Below are 19,553 nucleotides of genomic sequence, written 5' to 3'. Positions count from 1 at the left end.
TGATCACATTTCTAGCGAGAAATATGTTTTATTTTCTAAATATTCACTCAGTGAATGTACATAATCTTGAGTTAATTTTGAGTTAAGCAAATCCGTGGCTATTTCACAGATTCCTGTGAGACCATGTTGGTGTGTGTGTAAATATTATTTTTTGTAACTGATAAATGTTACAATTATGGCGAATGTGTGGTAATTTTTTTTTTTATAAATACATATATGAGAGTTACCTAAACCTTTACATACTATACGGGTGTAGATCATAAATGCTGCATACATGATAGATTTTTGTTTCTGTACAGATTGATGTGTGTTTTCCATAAATGTTAGGATCATGTGCAACCTTTGTCTATTAACCTGTGTTTTCATGGTGTTCCGTACCCTTCGTGTTCTGTGCTTGTTTTTGTCTGTCTTCGCTGTCTGTGCAGGCTGGGCGTGGCTGACCACTTCTGCAACCACTCCCTCATTGATTCTCACCTGTTCAGCTTCCACACCTGCCTCTCATCATCTAATCAACCACCTGCAGTATTTAACTCTGGTTCACACTCCCAGACAGTTCGTCGTATCTCACATGCCCTGCCCTGCCCTGCTCTGCTCTGCTCTGCTCTGCTCAGCTCAGCTCTGCTCTGCTCAGCCTGCCCGCCCGCCTGCCCGCCTGCCCGCCTGCCCGCTCGCCTGCCCACCCGTGTCATCCTGCATTGGAGTTTTCCCCCTGGACTTCCCCAGTTTTGTCTGTTCGTGTCCTTTTTGTGAGTGGCAGATAAAGCCTACTTAATCAACTCCTCTTTTGGGTCTGCTTTGTGGGTTCAGTTTATGCCAGGTGCAAGCCCTTAACAATAAGTGCTTATATGATACAAAGAAGCCACAGAAAATTAACAGGAAAAGTAAAATGAGAGTCTTGTATTTTGTCCAGGAACAAAGTCATGGGTAGATCAGCTGATAAAAATTACAATAAATATGATGAATTAGGGTGAATTAGTTTTCCTTAGATTCTTGTAATGGGAACCATTTATTTAGGTTCTGTGGCTCTGAATCAAGGTGTCCACTAGTGATCCATAAGCTGTTTTCTTTTCTCATATCACCTCTTTCTAGAGGCTAATTATGTCAAACACACCTCAGTGCAGATAAGGGAGGTGTCTTTCATCCATAGATAACTTTTAAACATTTTCTTAAAAGATTCCAGAATGTTGTAAGTATTTTATTTCAGTATTATTTCTTTAAAGGTTCTGACCTGATTGGATTAAAGTAAAAAATACTTTAATTTCACTTGCAGATAACCAGTTTAACCACCACATGATCAGAGGCAAACATGACAGATAACACTGGAGCAAATCATAGGAGGGTTTCCTCTCTTTCTGACTGTCAGTCAGTGCGGTTGTTGCTATGGTTACAGAGTCACAAGCAGGAGACAGATCTGAGCCATTTTACAAACATGTCTTCGGTCAATATTGACTTCTGTTTTTCACAAAAGGAAATATATTTTTCCTGCAATGTTTGTTCGATCAACAGCTTTTACACAAAAGGCACCTAGTTTGCATGATTTTATTTTGTAAAATTCACAATAACAATAATAAAATGACATCTGTCACACATAATGTCTTATAAGTAATCTACACGCCTTGAAAGACATTTCTGGTTTGAGTCAGAGTACCAGAATAAATTGAGAGACTTCCGTAAACTACGTCAGTGTCATTATGTAGCCTATTACAGTATGCAATCCACTGGCACTTCAAAGGCAACTCTAGAGACTTGATCTGTTCTCCTCGACGCTCGAAACAAAGCTCCAGGGATTCCCACATCTCCCTGGATCAAGCAAGAGCTGACAGTAATGTGTTGTTTCACTTCACAGTGTTGTAAAAATTCACATCACATGTCAGGTAATAACAAAAGTACTAATCCAATACTGGTAAGTGTATTGGTATTTAGAAAGCTGCTCATTTTGAATCACTTTATTAATGGCATAGAATAGAGGCTTTGCATTTTTCATATAAATTAATATTATATAAAAGTCATATCCAAGGTGCAGTATTGGCATTGTGAATAAAAGTATAATTTGCTATCAAAATATGAGAAGCTCTGGGTAAACATTTGACCAACTATTGTTAGATGTGCACTCACCAGCCACTTTATTAGCAAGCATCGTGTACCTAATGAAGTGGTTGTGTGTTCTTCTGCTGCTGTAGCACATCTGCTTCAAGGTTGGACGTGTTGTGTGTTCAGAGATGCTCTTCTGCATACTTTGGTTGTACCGGGTTATTTGAGTTACTGTTGCCTTTCTATCATCTCTAACCAGTCTGGCCATTCTCCTCTGACCTCTGGCATCAACAAGGCATCAAGGCTCACTGGATATTTTCTCTTTTTTGAACCATTCACTGTAAACCCTAGAGATGGTTGTGTGTGAAAATCCCAGTAGATCAGCAGTTTGTGAAACACTCAGCCCGTCTGGCACAAACAACCATGCCACATTCAAAGTCACTTAAATCACCTTTCTTCCACATTCTGATGCTCAGTTCAAACTTCAGCAGCTCGTCTTCACCATGTCTACATGCCTAAATGCACTGAGTTGCTGTTGTGTGATTGGCTGGTTAGATATTTGCGTTAACGAGCAGTTGAACAGGTGTGCATAATGAAGTGAACGATAAATTAAAAGTGACATATATGGAGTAACCATCCATACAGTGTAGGCCTATGTGTGTAAAATACTTTAATCGCTTATGTGCTGTTCGCATGCAAATACTCTTTATTTTGCATATATGATTAATAAAGGCCTATGTGTATTTTATTACTGATATATGATCACTGTATATCAATGCATATTGTTCATATATGAAACATTTTGAAAAATGGCATACAGTATATGCAACATCTATTCCACATATTAATATGGAAGCATATGTTTGCTCAATATCAATCAACACAAAAAACAGAATGTGTCAGAATATTTTATAATGCAACTTATCCTCTTGTGCAAACTGTACTCGTGCTTCCACAGTAAACAATACCTGGTGATGGACACTATCTTTAGGGATGTTAAGTCCACTGCTACTGCCTGGCTGTGTAGCTGTCTTGGCTGGAATGTTTGGCTGTAAAAGCATGCCCTTGATGGATGGAGAGAACATTCACCACTTAAAAGAAGAGAGAGTCACAGCACTGCTGCTGCTGGGATAACTGCCTTAGAGGAGGATTGCTTGTGCCATTTTAAGCTGGAGTCCCATCTCAGCTCTCACATCCATTAAACTGGGATCATCTTTTGACTTGGTGATAGCAGCATGAACTTGGTACTCGGGATACACAGCACAGCTCTTCTGACATGCGTTTTACCATCAATGAAAAAGCTACAATAATCTCACTCTACACTGCCTGCTCAGCACCAAGCAGCAGACATAGTTAGCACCTAGCTGGTGAACAGAGTGGAGCATTTAGCTTCAAAAGGGTAGTGGGTGGAGACCAAAAAAAGAGCTAGAAGGATGGTTTATGTTGGATTCACAGGTGTCACCAGGTGGGGATAAACAAGACTCAGTGCTTATGTTGCTCCATATATGCTAGGTGTTAACAAGCAAATACCAACTAATTTGTCAGAATTAGAATGCCACAAAAGAATGCAGCAGTCTGATAAAGAGCTGAATCCATCCCTCCACCTTGTCCCTGTTAAGTGTCTCTGAGTGTTTAGAAAAGCACTTTATAAATGCAATGTTTTATTATTGTCATATCTTGCAGCATTGAAATGAAGGAAATGTTTCTCTCTAACTTAAAAAAAAAGACACCGTACAAATGGTTCATTTAAGTAACACTCCCACACCTCCACACAATCCTGTGCTCAGCTCTTTGGTGTGAAATCCGCCTCGATTACACAGAGTGTGTTTTAGCAGACTTGGGCGGCTTTTTGTTATTGTTTTCAGTGACAGAGAAGCGTTTTGCTCGCTGCTTTTGCATTGCTAAGCACTTTGCATGTTTGCACTCATTGTACCATGCGTTTTTACAGGAGCACCCTGAACACACTGACTTAAAAAAAAAACTGTGAGTGGAAAAGGGCCCCACATGATTTGCATTTTTTCCTTTTGTTCAATCAGGACCAGCTGGTGACAGGCTACTACCCTGGTTTCTCCCCAAGGTCTCTTGTACCTACACACATTTCTTTTTGTCCATTTTAATGTTGCCTAAAAATAAATAAAAAGGTACATATCTTTAGTTTACTTCACAGCAAACAGTTAGGCTGAAGGAAGTAACTGCAAAAAGTGCTCTGTCTGATTGTTGAAATAATTATTTTTCTCTTTCAAGGCAAACAGTGAGTCAGTGAATAGTTTCACAAGGCTGCTTGTTTACATAACCCTTCATACACACATGCTTTAAAATTATTTGTCCACTGACCTAACCACTTTTTTTCTGCAGTACTCCACCATGACAGCCACCATGCTTCATTTTAGGGAAAAGACATTTGTAAACCACAACTTAGTCTATGGAGGCACAGCATGTAGCTCCTGTTTCTGTAGCTATTTATGAGAGATTAACAGCTTTGTTTAATTTCAGCCTGTGGGAGGGATGAGTATTATCAAAAATAACCCAGGGGAGAGCCATTTAGTTTCTTACTTATGGAGTTTTAATATCTTTTATGATAGCACAAATTTAATGAAGCACTGGCACATTAGTGTTTTTGGACATCTCATAATATAGTGTTTTACTGTAATTTCTGGCCAGATTGTGCTCTAACATGTATCAACAGACTATAATTGACCCATTTGAAGCATTTTCAGGCATTTTACATTTTTGCCATTTTTGACAAAAATCGACATACTATGGTATGACTTCAATGACAATTTTTTAGGGGGTTATTTTTGGGGGGAGGCTTTGGTAGCTAAGCAACCAGGTGGCCAGGTGGAGTTGAACAATCAGAGCAGAGCAATCAACTGAAATTAACTGCTGGTGGAGACAGTTCCGCCACAGTGAGCAGGTGGACTATAGCGTCATATTTGAGTCATTGTTTGATCTTCGCGCACATATTCAGCAACCGAGTGAAGCAGATCCCCCGTGCTCGCTCGCGGTGGAGCTCTGCCCGCGCGGAGCGAGGACTTTTGACACATTGGGGGCGGGGCCAAGGCTGACCCCGGGCCTCTTATGATTGGTCATTTTCCAGCCTCCAGCCATTTTCCATCCTTACTGCTGACAGCTGGTAGCGGCGGCATCAATTAAACAACAACAATGGTTGTTTCATGACGTTCAAGGCCACAACTCTGCGCTTCATCACTGGTATTAAAAAGGTTAAAAAATGCTGTTTCTTGTTTCTAAATGGGTTTGCCGTGACACGGAGCAGAGACCTGAAGTTCAGCGGTGCAGGCTGTCTCTCTGAAGCAGAGGATGGCGGTCGTCTTAATTTACGTCAGTCTTCTTAGACAGCCCACAAACATTGGAAGACTTTCTGATCATATCCTTGTCAAGGTTTTTTTTTTTCTTTTTTTCTTTAAGGGTTAAAGGTTAAAAAGTGCTGTTCCGGCCTTTATTTGTTCATGTAAACAACGCCCCCGGCCATTAGCTATATGAGACCGGCTATTTATTGAGGAAATATGGTAAATAACCATCACAATTAATGATGTAAAATGAAACCAACATAGCAGTCAGAAATGAATGATCGTGAATGCATGATGCACGATCCTTACAAGCTGTACCTCATTGTAAAGGTGACTAATCAGGCTTTCCAACAATATACAATTCATCACCAGTTGGTATTATTAAAAGGGCAGTTTTTATTCATCATTGATTTATTCGTATAACAAATGCCTGCCACGGCCACTAGGGGGCGCTTTTGAGGTGGCCCAATATCCAGATTTATTCGAAACATATTCACCAACACATCTACCAAATTTCATGCTTTTATCACAAAGTGAACGATTGTTCAGCTAATCCGCCCCACTAAAAGGCAATCAGATCAAAGCAATCAACTGAATTAACTGACACCACCTGTTAAAGTTCCGAAAGAGTGACAGCAGCCAGAGGTGGACTGGAATTTCTGGCCTCGAACAGAAAGCATTTTTGGCAAAACCATAATACCTATCATTGATTCGACTTCACTTTGAGCGTCCTGAGTTCTTCCTGAACGTCTACATATGTTTTTATTTCAGAAAAATGAAAAAATAGCTTTGTTAGAGCGATCTAAAAAAACGTTTCCATATCCCTTTTTCAAATATCTCCCTGCGTTTTTAATATGGGACCCAATGAGGCTGTTGGTGGTGTTGGTGCCGCATCTGTGCGTCGTACGCCCAAACTATAACTCTGACAGCTTTACCAGAGGATTGTGAGTGAGAAGACAAATTTTCCTACGTTTCTATGTATAAATTATTTCTGTAGAGTGAAATTTGCGGCCTGGAGCGCAGTTTTAAAATTAATTTTTTGACAGTTTTACCTCTCCCTCTACACTCTGAGCGATGACATCACACACTCTGACACAAACATTCCGTGCAATACACACCCATTATAATCTCAGAATTTCTCCAAAAATTATCATGGTCATTGAACAGGGATTGATAAAAAACTATATGACCTATCGAAACGTGGATTAATACACCGATACACAAGACTTGCGTCTACTGTTTAAAGTTTAAATGGAGTCTCTAGGTTAAATTATGCCGGAGAAGTAGACGTTTAAAAATCTCCAATGATTGTTCTTTTTCGCTCATTTTTTGTCGGCCGTCCCATTCATTTCAATGCAAAATTTTGAGCAGTTTTTCTGTCCGTTTTTCTCGTCAGTTTTTCTTCGCCCCGAGCACTGGTCCCTACAGCTATTGCTGTATGGGACCAGTGCTCGGTGCGATTGCCCCGAGGCCCTAATAATAATAATATATGAAAGCTATGAAAGCCATTGTTGAGATCCTGAGCCAGCCCGCTGACCACCTCCTCAGTGCTGGTTACTACACCAAAAAGTACTTCAAGGCAAGTCAGCACAAAAATGGTCGCTGAAGGTATGTTAACCAGTTTTGAATTTTGCATCCCAATGACAAAACATCTCTTCTAAATGATTAACAGAATTGAGGAAAAAGTATCTGACTTCTATATTCTGTTCTTGCAGACTCCAGAGGAGTACCAGCGCGACACTGGCATGAAGCCTAAAGGATGGGAGCGGCCTTTTGATAGCCTGGATCGCCTGATAACAGTAAGTGGTCCATTTCTTCAGAATATTTTATTTCAAATTCAGCTTGACACAGAAATGCAAGAATCCATTGAGCTGGAGGACCAAAGAGGATTTGTGAGCCTCCTGAAATGCCTCCTCCATACGGACGCTAAGGAGAGGATCACACCTGAGAAAGCTCTCAAACACCCGTTTATCACAATGTCCCATCTGGAGCATGGCATAAACTCCAGCTTGTAGTAAGTCATTATGTGTCTGATATCAGTACAGTTTGATAGATTGATTAGATGATTGGATGAATGGTTAGATTTCTATTCTGACTGACTGGTTTACTCATAGATTTTCTTGTTTTATTCAGTGTGGAAGACTCCTTTGACGCAATGCGTGTCTGTTCACTGGATGACTCAGAAGAGGAACTTCCTTCTGATGACCAGGCTGATGACGGACCTGAAGATGATGGACCTTCAGACAGAACTCGAACACATTGTGAAGTCACTCCTTGCTCCGATGGCATTACGAACATGCCTTGCTCGAATGAGGGAGCAGCAGTTGTAGAAGTTACTGACGCAGCTGAGGAGAAACGAGCCGTTAACCACAGTGTAGCCAGTCCAGCTGAGAAGGAACCAGCTGTGAGCCACGGTAAAGCCAGTCCAGTAGAGCAGGAACCAGCTATTAGCCACGTTGCAGCCAGTCCATCTGAGAAGGAACCAGCTGTGAGCCACAGTGCAGCCAGTCCAGCTGAGAAGGAACCAGCTGTTAGCCACAGTGCAGCCAGTCCATCTGAGAAGGAACCAGCTGTGAGCCACGGTACAGCCAGTCCAGTAGAGCAGGAACCAGCTATTAGCCACGTTGCAGCCAGTCCATCTGAGAAGGAACCAGCTGTGAGCCACAGTGCAGCCAGTCCAGCTGAGAAGGAACCAGCTGTTAGCCACAGTGCAGCCAGTCCATCTGAGAAGGAACCAGCTATTAGCCACGTTGCAGCCAGTCCATCTGATAAGGAACCAGCTGTGAGCCACGTTGCAGCCAGTCCATCTGATAAGGAACCAGATATTAGCCACGTTGCAGCCAGTCCATCTGATAAGGAACCAGCTGTGAGCCACAGTGCAGCCAGTCCATCTGAGAAGGAACCAGCTATTAGCCACGTTGCAGCCAGTCCATCTGAGAAGGAACCAGCTGTTAGCCACGTTGCAGCCAGTCCATCTGATAAGGAACCAGCTGTGAGCCACGGTGCAGCCAGTCCAGCTGATGAGAAACCTGCTGTTAGCCACTGACAGGTCAACTGACAAAGCTTCACCTGCAAAAGCGAAAAAAGAAGAGGATCTGGAAATGCTTTGGCAGGGCAATAAGGACTCTTTTTAGAAAGAATACATGCTAAACTTCAAAGAGTTTTGAGTCAGCGTGAAGTCCACACGTCTGAGTCAGGGGATGGTTATTAGACTACTGTATCGATGCCTGGAGCAGATAAAACTCTGCCATGTTTTCTTTTTTAATTTTGACAAACCAAAGCATGTTTAGGCTACATCATTTATTATTAAAACATCATTAAAAACTAGAAAATTCCTAAAGAAATTTTGATTGTGTGCTTGCCTCTGGACCGTGACTCTCGTGGCTTATCAAAAGGGGCACGGATTAAACAGGGACTTTCTGCTGAGTACACTCACACCTCATACAAGTCTCTAGGACAAACGGTTCACTAGTTAGTAAAATGGGCGTGGCTTATCAAAAGGGGCGGGGTTATCAATCACCAGTTAAACGGACTCTATGCTGAGTAATCTGACATCTTATACAAGTTTCTAGGACAAACGGTTCATTACTTAGTAAAAGGGGGCGTGGCTAATAAAAAGGGCGGGAATTTATGAATTATTGTTATGTAGAACTGAAAAGTGATGAACCATCATCATGCATGACAAGTTTGAGGCAGATTGGACAATGTATGGTCAAGTTATAAGGTCTCGTGTTTTATGAAGAAAGCCATGTCTGTTTACTTAGAGTAAACTGACAGTTATCAGTTAGAATGTCTGTGTTGGAGGAGGGGGGGCTTTGGTAGCTAAGCAACCACGTGGCCAGGTGGAGTCGACCAATCAGAGCAGAGCAATCAACTGAAATTAACTGACGATGGAGACAGTTCCATCAAAGTGAGCAGACAGAGGTCGACAAACTTGAAATTCTGGCCTCGAACAGAAAGCATTTTCGGCAAAACCATAATACCTATCATTGATCCGACTTCACTTTGAGCGTCCTGAGTTCTTCCTGAACATCTACATATGTTTTTTTTTAAGAAAAATGAAAAAATAGCTTTGTTAGAGCGATTTTAAAAAACTGTTAATTTTTTTTTTTTGAGAAATCTTCCTTCATTTTTAATATGGGAGCCGATGCGGCAGTTGGTGCATTTTGTTTGAGCATCTGTGCGTCCTGCGCCCAAACTATAACTCTGACAGCTTTACCAGAGGATTGTGAGTGAGAGGACAAATTTTCCTACGTTTCTATGTATAAATTATTTCTGTAGAGTGAAATTTGCAGCCTGGAGCGCAGTTTTCAAATTTATTTTTTGACAATTCTTTCTCTCCCTCTACACTCTGTTTGATGACTTCTCCACTCTAGACTCTCCATAGGGTTACATTGGGGGGATTTTTTGACGTGTTTATGCCCAATAATTTGAAAACCGTTTGTCGAAACCCTTATAAAAGTCATAGCACACTTGTCATGGGCAAGCCGGTCGGTTTGATACCTTTTTTGTGTATGTGCGACCAAAACTCTGGGAGGAGTAGTCGACCGAAAAATGACACGGAAGAAACGGAAGAATAACTAGAAAATTCCTAAAGAAATTTTGATTGTGTGCTTGCCTCTGGACCGTCATTCTCGTGGCTCAAATCAACAGTCAAACTGGGACTCTGTCCTGAGTTCACAGACACCTCATACAAGTCTGTAGGACAAACGGTTCACAAGTTAGTAAAAGGGGGCGTGGTCACTCAAAGGGGGCGTGGCTTGAATCAGCAGTTAAAAAGGGACTCTGTCCTGAGTTCACAGACACCTCATACAAGTATCTAGGAGAAACGGTTCATTAGTTATGAAAGGGGGCGTGGCTAATCAAAAGGGGCGGGGTTATCAACCACCAGTTAAACAGGGACTTCATGCCGAGTAATCTGACACCTTATACAAGTTTCTAGGACAAACGGTTCATTAGTTATGAAAGGGGGCGTGGCTAATCAAAAAAGGCGGGAATTTATGAAATATTGTTATGTATAAGTGGTCAGTGATGAACCATCATCATGCTTGGCAAGTTTGAGGAAGATTGGACAATGTATGGTCAAGTTATAAGGTCTCATGTTTTATGAAGTCTGTTTACTTAGAGTAAACTGACAGTTATCAGTTAGAATGTCTGTGTTGGAGGAGGGAGGGGGGAGGGGGGGCTTTGGTAGCTAAGCAACCACGTGGCCAGGTGGAGTCGACCAATAAGAGCAGAGCAATCAACTGAAATTAACTGCTGTTGGAGACAGTTCTGTAGACAGAGGTGGACAAACTTGAAATTTCTGGCCTCGAACAGAAAGCATTTTCGGCAAAACCATAATACCTATCATTGATCCGACTTTACTTTGAGCGTCCTGAGTTCTTCCTGAACATCTCCATATGTTTTTTTTTAAGAAAAATGAAAAAATAGCTTTGTTAGAGCGATTTTAAAAAACTGTTAAATTTTTTTTTTGAGAAATCTTCCTTCATTTTTAATATGGGAGCCGATGCGGCAGTTGGTGCATTTTGTTTGAGCATCTGTGCGTCCTGCGCCAAAACTATAACTCTGACAGCTTTACCAGAGGATTGTGAGTGAGAGGACAAATTTTCCTACGTTTCTATGTATAAATTATTTCTGTAGAGTGAAGTTTGCGGCCTGGAGCGCAGTTTTCAAATTTATTTTTTGACAATTCTTTCTCTCCCTCTACACTCTGTTTGAGGACTTCTCCACTCTAGACTCTCCATAGGGTTACATTGGGGGGATTTTTTGACGTGTTTTTGCCCAATAATTTGAAAACCGTATGTCGAAACCCTTATAAAAGTCATAGCACACTTGTCATGGGCGAGCCGGTCGGTTTGATACCTTTTTCGTGTATGTGCGGCCAAAACTCTGGGAGGAGTAGTCGACCGAAAAATGACACGGAAGAAACGGAAGAATAATAAGCCCGAGGAATAACAATTAGTGTGCTTTTGCAAGCAAGCACACAAAATAAATACACCCTGCAACCGTGAAATCCTTTAACCAGAATACTAGCCGAGGCTAATGAATGTTGTTGTCTTCTGCTATTAAATGTTTATCTGTTGTCCGATAAACATTTAACGCACCACTGTGATCCAGCTCGGAATCTGGTGGTGCTTCAGTCTTCTGAATCGAAACATCCCAATCAGTGCTGCTTCACACTTCTCTGTCTCGGACAGAATTCACACTAAATGTAAAGAAGTGTCTCTCCATAATAATAATAATAATAACAACAACAACAACAATAATAGTAATAATATTAGTTATCATATAGCATATTATATAGGCTATTAGGCTTTATATATCACAATGTATAAACAAAATATTCCAACCTTGCCGGGAGTTTAATGGTCCGCTACTCTGCTGACAGCACCACTGATTTCCTTCCTTTTCACTTTTTATGCTGCCAACAGAACAAATTTGTTGTCACTGATGTCACTGTTTCACTTTCTGCCTCTGAGAAATTCTTCTTCTTTTGGAATTAAAACTTACTTTAAAACATTGTTTACCTCATGCAACCAAAAAGCTGTGAAAACTTTAAGTCTGTAATGTAAATGTAAAATATTCATTGATCTTGTTTGAGTATATAACTATAAATACTTGTATTCCATAAACCCCTGTTGCTGCATTTTTCTTTAAAAATGTCTATTTTGCTCCTTTGTGCTGTTATTTGTCACAGTGCAAAAAGGAGACCTTAAAAAAAGAAAAGGAAAAAAAATCCTCTTTTTGGCCGTATTGCGCCCTTCAGCATCGTAAACTGGAGAGATACAAATGTTTGATGAATCACACGTGAACCCTGTCGTAAAACGAAGTGTACATTCAGATCTGCCCTGGTTTTTACGTTCGTTTGATAAATGAGGGCCAATGTCTTGACAAGCATGACTCTGCTCAGGACTTCATTACTCTACCCTCATAATATCCCTCTATGGTAAATACATTTATTTGTTTGCTGCAATATTAATGTTCTGAATGTCGATTTTACAGCACCTGTAACTCGTGCGCTCAGATTTTTTAAACCTTTGGACAGATCCTCTGTTTCCAGTCTTTGTGCTCAGCTAGGCTAACTGGCTGCTGGCTGTGGCTTTATATTTTCCATTCAGACATGAGACTTGTATTAAATCGTCTCATCTAACTGGCAAGAAAGTGGATCTTTCTCAAAATGTTGAAATGAACACCATTCCTTCACAATTGTGCAAAAGAATTTGCAGAAAACATGAACATTTGGTGGTTTAAAACATGTTTTTATGCAAAGATGTAACCAGTCTCCATACAGTTTTCACATGTTGTATTAAACAACAAATGTGAACAATCATGCCTGGATTTCAACAGGATGAATGTATACAGGAAAGCCAATTCTGCAGCTTTTCAGAATAAATGTTTTAACTGTAAATTTACAGTACCACAAACAATAATATTTTACATCACATGAATCCTGGCTAGAACTTGTATTATCTAGCTGCCATTTTACTCAAAGTGAAATATTTTTTAATAGGGTCCTGGGGGTTTTGATTTGAAGATGTGCTCCAGACGACTGAAGCCTTAGGCATCCTTGTAATTCTCGTGCTGATCCCAAATGGCATCTGTTTGTGTGTGAAATTATTCAGCTGGCCTCCTGTTCAATTCATTCAATAACTCAAGAAGTTATTGACCCTCAGAGACTGCGAAGCTTGTAGCTTTTTGGAAATGAACAAACTGCATTAGTCTTGTCTTAACTTCACTTAAACTGAGGACAAACAGTATAGAAAAAGCTCTCACATCTCAGCAACAACACAGAGCAGTTCATCCTAAGCCCTCCAGAGCCAGCAAACAATTGTTCAATGCCCTTGGTAGGGCACAAAAAATAGATGTATGAGTTGTTTGGCATGACAGTGTGAGAGGTCCACGTTCCTTCAAAAACTCCACATGAACCCCGTCACTTAGCAACAAGAAAATGAGAGAGCGAGGGAGAGAGAGAGAGAGCGAGAGAGAGACAGGACCTTATTCCTAATCCACTTCTTACTGATTGTAGAAGAGATACATGATTACAAGCACTTTTCGCTGTGATGACCTTTTGAGAGCATAATCACTGGCTGTGTAAATGTGTTCTTTAGAGCTCAACAGCTGCCCAAAGACCACAAGCGTTAAAAAGGGTCATCACCAGGGGGATGAAAGTTTCTTTCAAAATACATTTCCCGCTAGAATGTGATTCAAGATGTTGCAACACAAGGTTTCTGCAATCCAGCCTGGTCTCATAAAAGTAACGTTTCCATACAATGAAACTGCATTGTTAATTATGTTTTGAGGAAAATATGTTTTCCCCCCAGATTGTGTTTGTGTTTTGACATGGCAATATAACATATTTCTTTACATTTATAATCAAAGTCCATGTAGAAAGCAGGTCGGGATAAATAGATTAATGGGTCATAAACTCATGGGAGACCAACAATCACTTTTTTACAAATTACTTATTTTAACCCAAACTATGATCTTGTGCTAAATTTACCCAAGTAGTCTAGGTGCGGATCATGAGCCTGAATGATGCTACGCTATCAGCTAACACTAGCGCTAGCTTCGTTAGCACGGCACAATTGTTTTTCAAAATTAACAACTGACTCCTCAGAGGGTCTTTTAGTCCAACTGAACACTGAACAAGACATTTTTTAAGTGTCCAAAATGTTCCAATTCACTGGAATTTACAAGTCACTGACACAATGTCAGTCATGAGATAGACACGCCCCAAGAAATATCATAATTTATTGTCTACTTCACTCTAAATGGGACCATAATTTACAAAATGAACATCATGCTGTATTGAAGAAGACTAGAAACTTACAATTAAGACCATTTACTCATTATGATAATGTTTACTAATGTAATAAATCAAGTGAGAAATAGTCATTTTCCCACTGACTTTCATACAGTTTTGAGGAACTCCTGCACTGGCTTCACTGTTCACTGCTGTCACCATCTTGGCAGTGCCTGACACACAAATGAAGGCTGGTTGCTAAACTAGCCACCTGTGACAGCACTCAAAGTGGCCTCAATCTTAATTATGCATAAATTCATGCCTTGATATAATAAACAAGTGGCCTGTATAAAGAAATTCACCCCTTTCACAGATGTCATGAAGGGAAAAATAAGCTCCGGAGACCAAAGCTGATTTTGTACCAGGCTGTTTATTTCTGCCGTAAAGTTGGACATTTTAACATAGGGGTCTATGGGGATTGAGTTGCTTTTGGAGCCAGACTCAAGTGGCTGTTTAAGGGACTGAAGTTTTTGACACTTCATTTTTCAGCCCTGGAGGTTGCTGCTTGATGGGAGCATCATTTTTTAGGAGACAGGGTTGCTGCAACCATATCTTCACGTTTTAACCAACTGATCACCTGGAAGTTTACAGCACATAGAAATTGGAGCAAAGAGGGAGTACTCTTCTTTTTCTTCTCCACAGGGGTGCAATACTGCACTTACAGTACTATTTTTAAAGATTTTTATCTTTCTAGGCCAGAGACACCGTAAATGTGTGGGCTTAAACACATTGTAAAGCTGCTACTCTCAATAGGAAAAAGCATGTAATGCAGCATAATGTTTTGTTATGTTAAGATGTAGCTAGTACATTTTTAGCATTTACAATCTTGACATGAGAGATTGCAGTAATAGTTTATCACATCACATCTCTCTTCAATGCCCTTTACAGCCCAATAAACTGTAGCACAGATAAGCTTACTATTGGTTATACTTCATGGTGAGATGAAATGTTTTCCTTATAAAACATGTTATTATCAGTGAAGACTCTGAAGAAGTCATAGTTTGGTTTAAATGTGATACTAACTTTAACAGACTGCTGTCAGAATAATTTAATATAGTTATGATTATCATTCATTTTGATAAGCATTACTACACAGAAAACCTGCTTTTAACAACACGAAAAGAGGACTACTTTATGCATAATTGCTGCTCATTCCTTAGCAACATTTTAGTATGTTTTACTAAAAATTTTATTCTATTCCTTTTCTCTTTTGGATGTTTTTTTTTTGCCTTTTCAGCTGGACAGTATGCATGCAGACTAGAAACATAGAAAGATAAACAGAGTAGGGTATAATATGCAGCAAAGATCTACAACTGGAATTGAACCGGGGAGCTGCATGTCTTAACAAACGCTCTTCACCATTTCTATTCCCTTTTCACATATTTTGATGCAGGTAGTGTTGTGGTTTACTCAGCTTACTTGATACTTTCACTGAGGAGATCGAACATTTCAGTAAAAAAAACATCCTGCAGTCTACCTGAGGAGAGAAATCCAAACAGCCAAACATCGGCAGGCCTCTATGGCTCAGACAGGGAGAGGAGGTGATGGCAGGATGAGGAAGAGGAGGAGGAAGAGGAAGCTCATTCGGGCTGCCAGCCAGTGTCCCCCAGGCTACATGAAACACTGATGGACTTGATAGATTGGCGAGAGCACCAGGGGGTTTGGGCTGAGCTGAGCACTGACCGAGATCCAGTGCTGGGAGGAAAAATAAATCTGGCTGACACCAGCCAAGTGAGATCCGCTCCACACAGAGCCTCCATCCAACTCCAGCTTATGGAGGAACAATGAAAAGTTAGATTGTTTTTGAGGATAAACATGCCATGTGTGGCCGCTGTCATGGTGAGGAATGTCTCTGATAGGGAGGAGTGCATGATATAGCTTCTGAGTTAATTTCCTGTCAAAGCATAAATAAAGAAATATGGAAGGATATTTATTGTTTTTGAACATGGATTGACATTGAAAATGTTTTATTATTTCAGATGAGCCTCGGGAAAGACTTGATGTATTGATGAAAAAATGCAGAGCGAAGCATCAATACCATGCATTTTATTTATGCTTCACAGAGACAAGAACATCAAACTAGAAAGCCTTCTTTCACTGCAAATATACATGTACAGTGTAACACGTACAATATGTATGCTTATATATATATAGACAAAACCATATATCACCTGCCACTGAGGGTGTCTAGCCTGAACCTAAGGTGTTATTTGGCAGGGTTTTTAATCAGCCAAAGTAAATGTTGTCTCTTGATCCCCAGGGGGTGCAGAGGAGAAGGATGGGGGAGGATAGGAGGGCGCAGGCAGTGACAGTGATGTGCCTCCTTCCATTAGCCAATCCTGGTGTGATGGAAACAATGTTAAATCTCCTGATGGAATCTCTGCAGCGCCACAGATAGGCTTCGTACACGCAGCCAGCCAACTCCATCATCCGCCCTCCCAAATGAATTATAATGGAGAAAATGGCCAATGGGTGATGGAGATTGATTCAAAAGAAACATGAGTGGTAATCAATATGGTTTGCTGTGCAGCCAAGCAACATAAGACTCCCCGCACCACCCACTGCTTACTCCAGGCTAAAGTTGGGTGCCATCACGCTGCCTGTACGTAATTTATGATAAAGGTGTCACTCTCACAACAATATGCCGCAGCTGAGGGAGCCAGGCTCATAAGGAAAATAAGAGCTTTTTGTCCTCACAAAAGAAAAAAGAAGTTGCCTTGGCTGTTAAATTCTGTTTCCCTCATGGGTTGATGGATGAATCCAAGGCATCCCATAAAAAGTTAAAGTTGAGGGATGCATTTAAAGTGGCTTTGAATGACAAATGATGCAAATGAAATGTTCCTGGGCCTGTGTAGCAAAATAGAGTTTTCATGGAAACTTACAGCATTTATATAAAGTGATAGTTTGACATATTGGGAAAATACGCTTTGCTTTTCTTGCCAAGAGTAAGATGAGAAGATCGATAGCAATGTCATCTTATCTGTGTTAGTTAGCTTAAGACTGGAAACTGGAAGCCCAGCACGTAATAGTACAACTTGCTCTTTTTATTCAGTTTTTCTACAGACTAAAAAAATCTGATAAAACATGTTAATTGTTGGGCTGTTATCATTCACTCATTGGTATTTATACCTTGTGAAAAGTAATGCACGTTAATTTGTAGATAACCCATCTAATCTAGAGCCAGGAGGCGCAGCTTCTAGCGACCAATGTTGATATTTTTGTTGGAAAGTGACCTCTAGTGGCTGTTGTAATTATGACGTGACGGTAGGAAAGCAGGAAATGATGTGATAAAGACAGAGAAACACCATTTAGGGTGGATGAGAGTGGTGGTGGAGGGGTCGAACAAACCCCACACTTTGACCTTAGGGGTACTTTGCATTGTTTTGATGTCCCATTGTTGATATGGCTGAATATATCGAAATCCCATTTGTCCAACCTGTTATTCCAAAAACCCATTCCTCCAAAGGCCCAACAGTCTAGAAATATACACTTGAGTTGTTGGTATCCAGTGACTGCTGGTCTTAATACTTGACTCCATTAACATACTACTCAATTTAACAAGAAAAAAAAAAGTTTTATGGTGTGAAAATGCTGTGAGGTCTGGTTTAGATTTAGGCACCAAAAGCCCTTGGTGAGGGTTAGGGAAAGCTCATGGTTTTGATTAATACTCACTTCACGTGTACGTCAAAATTCACAAATATATCAAGGGGAAAAAACTCTGGGCTGAGTGTGTATTTACAAAGCAAGTTTTTGTTTTCATGATAACCAATCATTGCACTAATTAGTGAGCTTAAAACAGGCAGTAAAATGATTTTCAATGTTTTCATCCAACTCTCTCCAAGAGAGTAAACAAACTAATTTCTGGAAATATCATGCTGTTCTTTAATTTAAACAGTGTTTACCATGTGTTCATTGAAATATAATGACAATACTGAAAGTATTCAAATAGAAAAATCCATCAAATTTTACTGCAACTTAAATTACTCATATACTGTAGCATCAATGGATTACAGAAAGCATTACCAGTGATTTCATAAACTTTCTTCCCTCTGCAGATAAAAGAGACAAAGAATCCTGTGAGATGACCCCAATGTGTCTACAGTACAACCCCAGCAGCACAGACTGCCTCCTTATCAAAGACGCTCTTATTTCTTGTGAATTGCACATGGAAGGAGGCTTGTAGGCCAGCATGGATGTCTATAGATAACTAAGGCAGCTCAGCGGCAACAAAAAGCCATGATCAATAATGAATTTGTGGCAGGTCATAGCTCAAGAGCAGGGTAGTGAGGGGTGAAGCATACTTTTCTGTATCCACACGGGGTGCATACAAATACTCTTCTTTTCACAGTCAAAGTCAAGAAAAGGATGTTGATATGCTTGAGTTCTCTGAGGTCAACCGCTCCTGCTTTTTCCCAGCCACAGGCGAGCCATGACAGCAGCCCAGTAGGGACAACAATATCAGTAGATGAGAGGTGAAAGGAGCGATTGAAAAGATTAAATTTTACTTTCACTGTCACAAGTCATTTGTATGTGATGTATAGTGTGGTGGAGAGGAGGGAACCATATGCAATGAGCATTTCAGTCATGGGGGATGTCATTTTGCCAACAAGGGCTGAATAGTATACATTCTGACAGTCCTCTCTGACAGTGTCTACCCAGCAGGCTCCACTTCATCTGCACACTGAATGCATTCTCCTTTATTTATTCATTCATTTCCACGTGGCCAAGTGCTGTCACTTTGATGAATGAGAGCTGGAACTGGCCAATTGTTTTCACTCGACGGGACAAGTCTCACACGCTCTGAACTTAAACGTCCTCCTTGTCAAAGGTGCTCTGCCATCAATGTGCTTTTTAGAGGCCAACGTACCGCTGCCATCGTTCTCACACGTACACAGACACACGCCCCCCCATCTGACACCCCTGGGGCTTTTCTTATTACAATCTACCTGAGGAATAGCAGCTGTTTGCTTCAATTTAAGGCTCAGGATGCCACATGCCACGTGAAGATTAAGGAGTCGTCTCCACTCAGGTGAGTGGTGATGACGTAACCATGGTGGTTGTATGGATGTGGTGGGGTGAGGCCTTGCTTCTGTTGATCATGTCTTGGTTGCCCTTTTTGACAGCTAAAGGAGAGCTGGTTAACCAATTGGTTTGCATCAGCTCATTTGGCAACTGTCAGTAACATTTTTTATATTAAGTGCTTTTTAAGTAAAGCATTGAATTGAATTTTTTCAAGGTGGGGTAAGGCCTGTGGATTATGTCCCCTTTTGTTGCTGTAACCTTTGTGGAAACACAGGAAACACCAGATGATTGTAAATCATGCAATGTCACAGAATTATAATATATACTCAGTGTTGCAGCATTTTTCTGCCACACTACATCATTTTTTAATTAACGGCATGCCATTT

Source organism: Centropristis striata, chromosome 7 (genome assembly GCF_030273125.1).
Source record: "Centropristis striata isolate RG_2023a ecotype Rhode Island chromosome 7, C.striata_1.0, whole genome shotgun sequence".
In the NCBI taxonomy this organism is placed as follows: Eukaryota; Metazoa; Chordata; class Actinopteri; order Perciformes; family Serranidae; genus Centropristis; species Centropristis striata.
The sequence above is the reverse complement of the archived record's forward strand: the minus strand, read 5'-3'. Positions refer to the sequence as shown.